Below are 9,690 nucleotides of genomic sequence, written 5' to 3'. Positions count from 1 at the left end.
CGTTTTAATAAAGAAATAAGGAGCAGAAAGAATAAAAAGATACTGACTATTTCAGAGATGGATTTAGGAGTTTGCCACCCTAGGTAGTGTTGCTGCTGTTGCACCCCCTTCCCTGGTAAGGTCAGACAGCAATGAGCAGGAGGTGGTAAGGCACAGTCCCACAATTTGTTGTGGCAGCTCAGGCACAGATTCTGTCACAAAAACTGGAAACATCTGACGCACATTGGCAAACATTTCCATCTTTCATATTATAAAAATGAAGTCATTATCCAAGCTCGCTTGTGTCTGTTTAATTTATTTTTTTTTTATTGGATGTGTAAAAGGGATCTTAATTATTAGTACAGGGAATGAGATCTCAGGGATGGGCAAAAGAGAAGGAGAGAAGGAGAGGGTGAGAGGACCAGGGATGGGGAGAAGAGAGGAGGAGAATTCAGAATGGGGGGAGGATAAGGTGAAAGGACTGGGGATTGGAGGAGGAGTATTTATTTATTTGACACTTTTATATACCGACATTAGTGTGCAACATCATACCGGTTTACATCCGAACTGACAGGTGGAAAGTACAAAAAACGGGAACAGGTAGGGGGGGGGGGGGGGCAGAGAGTAGGTGCAACGTATAAGTCAGAGACAGAGCAGAAAAATATAACGCAAATAACAATTCTTATGCTGTAAAATAGTGAGAATTAGTAACAAATTATATACAAGATTATATACAGGGGCTCATACCATGAGTATGAGAAAGAAACAGGAGAGGGGATGGGAGATGGGGAAGATAGAGAAAAGGGGGAAATCTGGAATCTGAGATGGGAGGAAAAGAGGTTCTGGAATTGAGAGAAGGGAGAAGAAAGACGGGAGGTTCCAGGATCTGGGGGATAGAATCTGAGATCAAGGGAGGGAGAACCTGAATTGCAGAGGGGAGGGAGGTATCCTTACTGTGCTCTGGTCCTGCTCCCCCTTACAACTCCTCTCTAACCTCACAATCTGCAAGCCCACACTAACACAATCCCATCTCACACACACCCCACTTCCCTCCATCTGATCTGCTCTCATCCCTTAGCTTCTCTTCTCACCCCCCATGAGCCCCATTCAGCCCCTCCTAATCTTACCAAACTGATCCCCCTTTGCTCTCTGTGTTCCAAGCTCAGCCCCCTCCCGCCGGCTGCCTGGGAAGGGAAGGGATGGATCAGGAAGCAGAGGGCTGTTCTCTGCTGAGTGAGATTTGGCACAGAGGGGAAGTTGTAAATCTTCAACCAGCCTTCTGTCCCGTCCTCCCCCCCCCCAACCCCCCAAGATTTTTGCTGCCCTAGGCACAAGCCTAGTGGGCCTATTGACAAATCCAGGCCCGGAAGGTTTAATACTTTTCCTAAGTGCAATTTACTTTTTCTAATAAAATACAACTAATTATTTAACAGTTTGCGACCAGTAGTTGAAATAAAATGATAGCTAGCATAATCAGCTCCTCTAAGGCTTACTATATATAATTATTTTCTTTAAAAAAATATACATTAAATACAATTAAGGTGGGGGAGAGGCACAGGGCAAGGGGAAAGAGAAGGAATTTTATATCTTGCAGCATCGTTCATGGAAATTGCCCTGTAAAATGTTTTTGGGATAGGAAAAGAAAGATTAAGGAAAGTTAAATGAGAGAAGTTAAATACACCAAAATGTCAACTGACAGGTTACAAAGTGAGTAAATACCCATTTAAATATTCAAACCTAATGCCTGAACCTGGGTTTCCAGGATTTGTAAGCTTAATGCATCCAAAACCTCTTAATCTGGAACCTGCTTTCAAATTAAAACAAGAACTACCACTAAATGCAATGATAATATATTCAGATAAAAATGTGGTGTTTTTCACAGTGTTAATTCAGAGAAAAGGTGACACTGGAAGTCTAAATTAGTTTTAATTTACTTCTTATTATTGAACTTTGTACACGCAGTTACCCCAGCTAAGTGACCACACTTAGAGTTACTAGATGGCTCCAACATACATCATAGATGATGGTAGACAAGGACCAATTAGCCTGTCCAGTTTGCTCAGTTATTCCTTTTCACACTGCCATGGACATTTGCCAGCTGCCAATCACAGAGCATGAAAGCCTGCAGAATATCGCTCCTTATTCAAGACAGCTTTTGCCATCTTCCTCCTTTATACTCCACCTCTTAGGGAGATGAGCCAGCAAGATCCCCTCTTTTCCTAGCATGTAGACAGATGGACTTAGGACCAGTGGGTTATGCTCCCCTGCCAGAGGATGAAGATGGAGCAAGCTGTCATCACAGTATATATACTCCTGCAGTGACCCTTAGCCTGCCAGTATTCTCCGTCTCCAGCAGATGTAGACATGCATCTCCCTATGGGGATTGCTGTGAACTGTGAAAGGAGAACTTTAGATTGAGAAACGAAATCCACGCTTTCCTGCAGTGATACCTAAAGGTCCCTCCCCCAGTTGAGAATTCCTGAGGTGATTTCCATGGTCAACTACTTTGTCGGGAGAGGCTGTCAGGCAGAGAAGATATAAAACTGAGGGAAAATCCCTGGGTAGTTGTAAAGGAATGCTCATGGTACCACGATTCCAGCACTGTTTCTGATTGAGCTAGAGGTCCAAAAAAGCAGGAGGAAACTGCCAGGTCAAAAAGATTTTTAGAAAGGCTCTATAAGATAAGCATCACAGAAATAAAGAGATTCCATTAGATAAAGTAGGTGGAAGGATGATGTTGTTCTTCATGGAAGTGGGAACAGAAGATATTGGAAACAGACCAGTTAATCTTATCTGATAGTGGGAAAATTAATAGAAACTCTACTGAAGGAAAGGATGGTGCAAGAGCTAGATTTCAGCAGGTTGCTGGTCCCTAAGCAGCCTAATTTTACCAGAGGAAGTTCATGTTAAACAAATCTGATCAATTTCTTTGACTGAATGTCTAGAGAACTAGATCAAGCCTGTGCACTGAATGTGGGTTACTTGGTTTTCAGGAAAGCTTTTGATTCTACCTTGCATAGGATACTCGTAAATAAACTAAGCAGGAGACTCCAAGGGGGTAGACTGGATTAAAAACTGGTTAAGTGAGAGCAAACAAGGGGTGATAGTTACTAGAATTTAGTCACAGGAAAAAATGATTAGGGGAGTGCCTCGAGTTTGGTCCTGGGATTGGTTCTGTTCAATATCTCTGTGAGCAATATTGCAGAGGTTAGATAGAAAACTTGGTCTTTTTGCAGATAACATCTCTTGATGCAGTTCTCCTATACAGTAAGTGTAATAATAATTTAAAATTAATAAATGTTTATTTATATTCTGCCTTTCACAACACTTCAAAGTGCATTACATACAGGTTATTGTAGGTATTTCCCTCTGCCCAGAGGGCTTGCAATCTAATAGGGTCATTTACCAAGGGGAAAAATACTTCACACCAAGTATCACAATTTAGAAAACTCCATAGTATTTTCCCTGGCAGTAAAATACCATGCGGGAAAATACTGCGGGTTAGTATCCCCCAAAGAGGGCAGCCATATTGTGAAAGGATCCAAGCAGCTTGAAGCATCCCCCTCCCAAAGTGAGACAAAATTCCTGGGAGTCTTATGAGAGACTCTCCCCCCCGACCCAACCCCCAGTGCAAGAAATAAAAAAAAACAAAACAAAAAAAAACAACGCCTTGGTGTAGGCCCCTCCTTTCCTTCCCAAACCCTGGCCCTTTGTCAAAACTCTCTGCCCAGGCATCCGGATCCTCTCCCTGACCTCTGTATCCCCCTCACCCACACTAACCTGACCCCTGACCCCCCCAATCAAAATCTTTCAAACCCTGGTGGCCTAAGGGTGCCCAAAGCAACCCCTAGTCACTGGGCCCTTTGCTGTCATTGAAAAAATGACCCGGGCAGCCCCGGTTTCTATTAATGCCTCTATCAGGTGACACGGCAAGATGCACTACTGTTCACCAACTGTGTTAAATATATTAAACCCACTAGCCTGGGTGGGGTGAATGGTTTGGTGGCAGAGCTGCATGCTGCAGTACAGGAGTGCCAACTCTGATGTGTGTAAGCCTGGGATGGAGGAAGAGTCACAAGCATGGTCCAGCACTTAAACCCTCTGGCTGCCGGGTAAGAGTCACCCGTGCGTGGACCCAGCGGCATGCAACTACATTAGCTAGGCTAGATTGATGGGGAGGGTTGATTTAAATAATAGTGATATTTTGGTTGAGCCATCAATAAAACACCAGTAAGGATGCATACAAAAATTATATCATGTTTTCAAAGTTTGGGTTAGCCAACAGAAAAGGAGTAGGCTTGCACTCCTGAAGCAACACATTTTGTCATGCAATGCTGGTGAATGGTGCTCTTGATTTTACACCACATCCATGAATAGTTTATTGCCCCATCTTGTTATCTGACAAAGGACTCCCCACAGAGCCCTGCTGGCATGCCACAGCTTCAAGCTTATGAATGACAAGCAGCCTGCTGAATATTGATTGTCTGTTTCCCAGACCCAAGTATCAGCTCCCAATCCATGGTGCCCATCAATACATCACAGCTGCTCACTGATGGGACCCTATGGGCTTGCAGCGAAAAATGTTCCTAAAAGTATCTACAAGATCTGTAACTGCGGTTATGCATTCATCTGCATAAATAATGCACTATTATCACTGGGACCTGCTTGCCATATTTCAGAGCATTACTTTCCATGTAATTACTTTAGAAAGTAGGCTACTGTGTGCTTTGACAAGCAATTTCAATTCCATAAAAATTTCCCTTCCTAAAGAGATCATAAATGTATCTTATATCTTTTCTTTTACCAGAAGAATAAAGCAGGTACTTAGAGAAATGATGAAAAAGGAGATCAGCTAGAAGAACAAAACCCAGCATTATTTCTAAAAATACAAATACTTCAGCCGCCTAGAAGAATGATGCATGCATTCTCTTAGGGTTACAAGAATTGCACAGTATCTGTAACAGGCTTTAATATCCATTAAACGGGTAGGAAGAACCTTCAGGGAATAACCAGTGTTCTTGGGTTTCTAAGAGAAAGGCCGAGGGGGGAAGGGGCAAGGTTATAAAAAGAAAAATAGAGATAAATTAAATTATTAAATATCCAAGTCACATAGCAGCAAATGTTGCATTTTGGAACCGTAAAATGCCCCCATCTAAGAAGAAATATTGTATAGTCTTTGTGAGCAAGTGAAGAATCCAGCAAGCATTTAGCTGCATGTTGAAAGGAATTGTCTTCGCCAGTTCACAGTATTGTGGATGCAATAGAAAGAGATAAAAATTCCTGTGCGGCATTGGGACGCATGGAGCGATAATGCATAAAATTACCCATGTGTAATCAAAGTCTAGTTGGGGACTGTAGGAGGAAAGCATGGAATATTCTTTGATATCTCATTCAGCAGCACTGCTGTCGGCCAAGGGGCGACAAATCACATACATTGGACTTATGGTGACTACTTGACAGTTAATATCACTTGAAAAATCTCCGAGTAAAGAAGACAGTTCCAGGTCATCAGGCAGAATGTACATCCATCCAGCCACACTGATCTCTGATTCTTAACGGTAACAAACCAACGGCACGGGAGTGAGATGAAACATCAATTTTCAAGTACCTCCTGTTACAAATGCATGGGTTCAGCTCACAGGCAACAGCTTAACAGGTCAGGGAATCGAGGCCTCATGGTGCAAGGTGGTTGTTAAGAAACTTGATCTGAAGTACCAGTGTGCAGAGAGAAGGCCAGCATGGGCTGTAACTTGAATCAGTTCAAGTATCTGCCATTTTTCAGGCTCTGGAACGGCAGTGTGGGCAAGTCCCACGCTGCCTCGTATAACACGGGCCCCAGGGCAAGTTGAGACGGCTGCACCCTCGCCTCCAGCTGCTTCCTCTCTCTGCCCTGTGGTGGTGGTGGTGATGAGTATGTGGTGTAATGTGCAGTTACTTGCAGACGCGCCCAAGTGGGGAACTCAATTTTTGGCACATTGCGCTGCGCTCCCTTTGACCAGATACCAGTTTATAGTGGTTTTTAAGAAAGCCCTGTCAGTGGAGGGTTTCAATGCTGCTGAATATGGGACACACTCTTTTCAAATTGGTGCTGCTGAGGCTAGTCTCCCTCCGTCTGTTATTCAGAGGATTGGACGGTGGCAGTCAGGGGTGTTTATTTCCTATATTAGGAGTAGGTCCCTAGCTGAGTAAGAGATATTAATGCCTTTTTTGCCTTTTAGATGGGCTGGTGGGTTCGGTGTGGATCCTGTCATTCCTGCATGCATTAGGATGCAGAGTGGGCACTCGTGCACCCTTATGGACTTCATCTGGGTATGGAATTATAGGGGATCACAGTGTGCTGGTTAGGCATCACGGGATGCAATGGGATCAACTGGTGCTCCAGATTTTAGCAAAGGTGGAATCCATGGCTCCTCTGGAGATTTTGATAATTCATCTCTGCAGCAATGGTTTGGGCACATGGACTGTAGATATCTGATGGATGCAGCGAGCAAGGATTTTGCATTGCTTTTGGCTATGCTTCCTTGTACATTTTTGTGTTGGTCTGCTGTCTTCACCCAGCCTACGATCTTAGCAAAGGTGTCTTAAAAAAAAAAGTTAATAAGTAAATTGGTTCCTGGTTGGGTTATCGGGGTGGTTTCCATAGTCAGCACTCTTGGGCGTGGGAACCTTGCCCAGGTTTATTTGGTAGAGACTTGGTTCATCTGTCCAATATCGGACTAGATTTACTTATTAAATTCCCTGTAGGGGGCTACAGACTATATCTTTTACATTAGGTCAAGGCCTGCATCTTTTGGGGGACCGTGCGCATGTCTTTGAACGTTCTTGAGCAGCTGACGGTATATTCACAGGATTAGGAATGGTCTAGCACATGCCATGTGCTGAGGGTATGGGTTCAGACCTGAGGATAGTGGGGCCCTAGTGGTTGCGGAGGGGGCAGGGCCTGGGATTAAGGGGCCTACAAGTCTGGCAACTTGGGAGTGGTCTGACTTGCTGAGCTGGGGCGGTTAAGCTACCAGGGCCGGTTGAAGACTGTTAAGTTATGTAATGACTTTTATGTTTAGGACTTTGAGTACTCGATATAATAAAGCTGCGGCCTGTGATTCTTTGTGTGTATGTGGAGAGGAGGGGGAGCGAGAACTAAGAATGATCCTGGGTGTCTTTGTGTTATAGACTTCATGCCCTTGGTATTTTTCATTCCCTCTCTTCCCCCTCCCCCCACCCGCATATGGCGCTCTATAATTCAAGCACATTTGAAAAAGAAAATAACTTTAAAAAAAAGTCAGTTAACAGCCAGAATAAAATTTATGAGCAACCTTCCAGATTCACTAACGAGATCTGCAGCACCAGCACAGTAAGATCTGAAACAAGTTTCAGTAGGCGACAGGGAAAATATTCTTGGCATATGTTAGGTTAGGCTTGAACACAATCCAACCCAAAGTAAAATATGATACACTAACAATACATAATTTAAAAAATACATCATAAATACAGTCCTGTAAAATATAAGCACTAGTAGCTCAAACCTCTCACTCTTACTGATACAAAACAGAGCTACTACTCCAATAATTTAAACAAGAGCAAATTATTTAAAGAAAAATACCCTCTATCCTACCTCCCAAAATAACTAACAATAAAAGAAAAGGACATTGGAGTCATTGTGGACAATACATTGAAATCCTCAGCTCAGTGTGCACCAGCGGTCACAGAAAGCAAATACAATGTAAGGAATTATTTGGAAAGGAGCAGAAAGAAAACTGTAAATATCATAATGCATTTGTATAGACCTATGGTACAACCACATCTTGAGTATACGGTGCAGTTCTTCTGGCCACCCTATCTCCAAAAAAATATAGCTGAAGTAGAAAAGGCAATGAGAAGTGTAATAGAAATGATTAAGAGGATGGATGAAGAAAGGTTAGACAGGTTAGGACCCTTCAGCTTGGAGAAGAGACAACTGAAACAAGATATGATAGAGCTTTATCAAACCATGAGAGGATTAACACAACTGTTTCCCCAAAATATAATGCTGAACATTCTGCTAGCATTGGATAATTTAAACTTGCAATCCTATAAGGTTGCCGAGTCAGTTCTTTTGCTTTCTGGGTGAGTACCAGCTCAATTTGGTTATCTGTGTGTGCACAAGTGGTGCAAAGGCTGTCCTACTGTCTCCAGGTAGAAATGCTTCCTGCAGAGCTGAAACTGCAGACGGCAATTGCGCAACAACTCCAGGATTACCCCTTTTTTTCCAAACAGACTTTTATTCAGAACTCAATTAGCTCTGGGAATGGATTCCCCTGCAGTCTTCTGCTTGCCTGCTATGCAATTAACTCACAGGCAGCCAAGAGACCACTAGCGCTGACTGCAAACTTTGTGGAAGTTTTAAAGGGGTCCTCATGTTTATTAGCATGGCAGCGTGGGGCCTCGCGTAATTGTTGTGGCTATCCTGAAAACTCTGACTCTAGGGTCCACCAGGACAGGTTTGGGAAGCCCTACCCTAGAAGACTGAGCCTTTTTCAAAACAGCCATTCAGATCACTGCATATTCTCAGGCGTCCCACGGTGCATAGCACTGGCAGTTCACAGTCCCAGAGAGGGTATTGTTGCTGTTGCTACTATTTATTATTAGCAGGGCTCAGGACTGCCCTGTTGCTTTGGAGGAGAGAGAGAGAAGCTATAACAGAAGGGGGGGGGTTTGCAGAAAGCAGGGCGAGACCACAGGAGGTGGAGGCAACAGCTACAGCTACAGAAGGTGAGAGGAAGAGCATCGGCCGTGGAGGCTCATGGAAGGGGAAATTCTGCCCTCACAGCTTGCCAGTCCAGGGAGCTACCCGCTAGGTTGTGATGGTCCTGGAAGAGACTGCCAGCAGGAATCGGAATAGTGTTGGAATTCAAGAATGCTCAGGGAAAGAAAGAGAGAGGGACAACGGGGCAACAGAGGGAGGAGACCAGGCATTAAGCAGAATCTGTGGCAGACTAGGTGGACCAAATAGTCTTTATCTGCTACCGACTTCCATGTTGCTGTGGAATATCCCAGTCATAGGCACAACTGTCATCCTGTTTCTCATTTCTAGCACTTTTAAACTGATTTTTGAACAACTAAACACCTCAAATGTGTTTGTTTAGCAGCCCTGTTCCTTAAAGCGATGGTTCAGTGTGAATGCTTTCTACGCCATTAGACTGTCAGCATACTTAATAGATTTACTGACATTCTTCTCTCATCCTACGTCTGTGGGGAAACGTTTAGGGAATCACGCCTATAATATTTCTTGCAATTGCTATTCAGTATTAAATGGCAATAATGCGAGTTCTGCATTTTGCACCACAAATGCAATATAAGGTGATTCTTTTTTTTTTTTTTTTATTGCTGTTGTATCCTCCAGGTCCTCAAATTCACTAGAGGGAGTTAATTGGCATCAGAACCTTTTATTTTGTCAGTCAGTCATTAATAGCTCTGATTTTGCTCTTCTTTATTTTCTCCATTTCCTTTGCATCCTATGTAGGGTTGCCAGGTGGCTCCACTTTTTCCACACAGGTCGCTCCAGACCTGGTTGTACCTCACTGCATGCGTGGTGGAGATGTAGTCCTGTTTTTCATAGGGAAGGGCTTCCCCAATCTGTCCTGGTGACTGTGCAGCTGGTTGAGTTTTCAAGATACCTAGAACGAATATGCATAAGATTAGATTTGTATCCCTGGAGACCAAATAAATGCAAAA

General features: G+C 43.5%; 1 long non-coding RNA gene across 1 annotated transcript in view; it reads right to left on the bottom strand.

Moving 5' to 3' along the window:
- Positions 1–7,262: 7,262 nt before the first annotated feature.
- LOC115092789 overlaps positions 7,263–9,690 on the bottom strand; it is a 71,406-nt gene continuing 68,978 nt past the window's right edge. The window contains exon 3 of the long non-coding RNA XR_003857079.1: positions 7,263–9,632. This is a non-coding gene — a long non-coding RNA (uncharacterized LOC115092789). The remainder of the gene's footprint in view (positions 9,633–9,690) is intronic.

Source organism: Rhinatrema bivittatum, chromosome 5 (assembly GCF_901001135.1).
Source record: "Rhinatrema bivittatum chromosome 5, aRhiBiv1.1, whole genome shotgun sequence".
In the NCBI taxonomy this organism is placed as follows: Eukaryota; Metazoa; Chordata; class Amphibia; order Gymnophiona; family Rhinatrematidae; genus Rhinatrema; species Rhinatrema bivittatum.
This window is presented reverse-complemented; position numbering and strand designations above follow the sequence as displayed.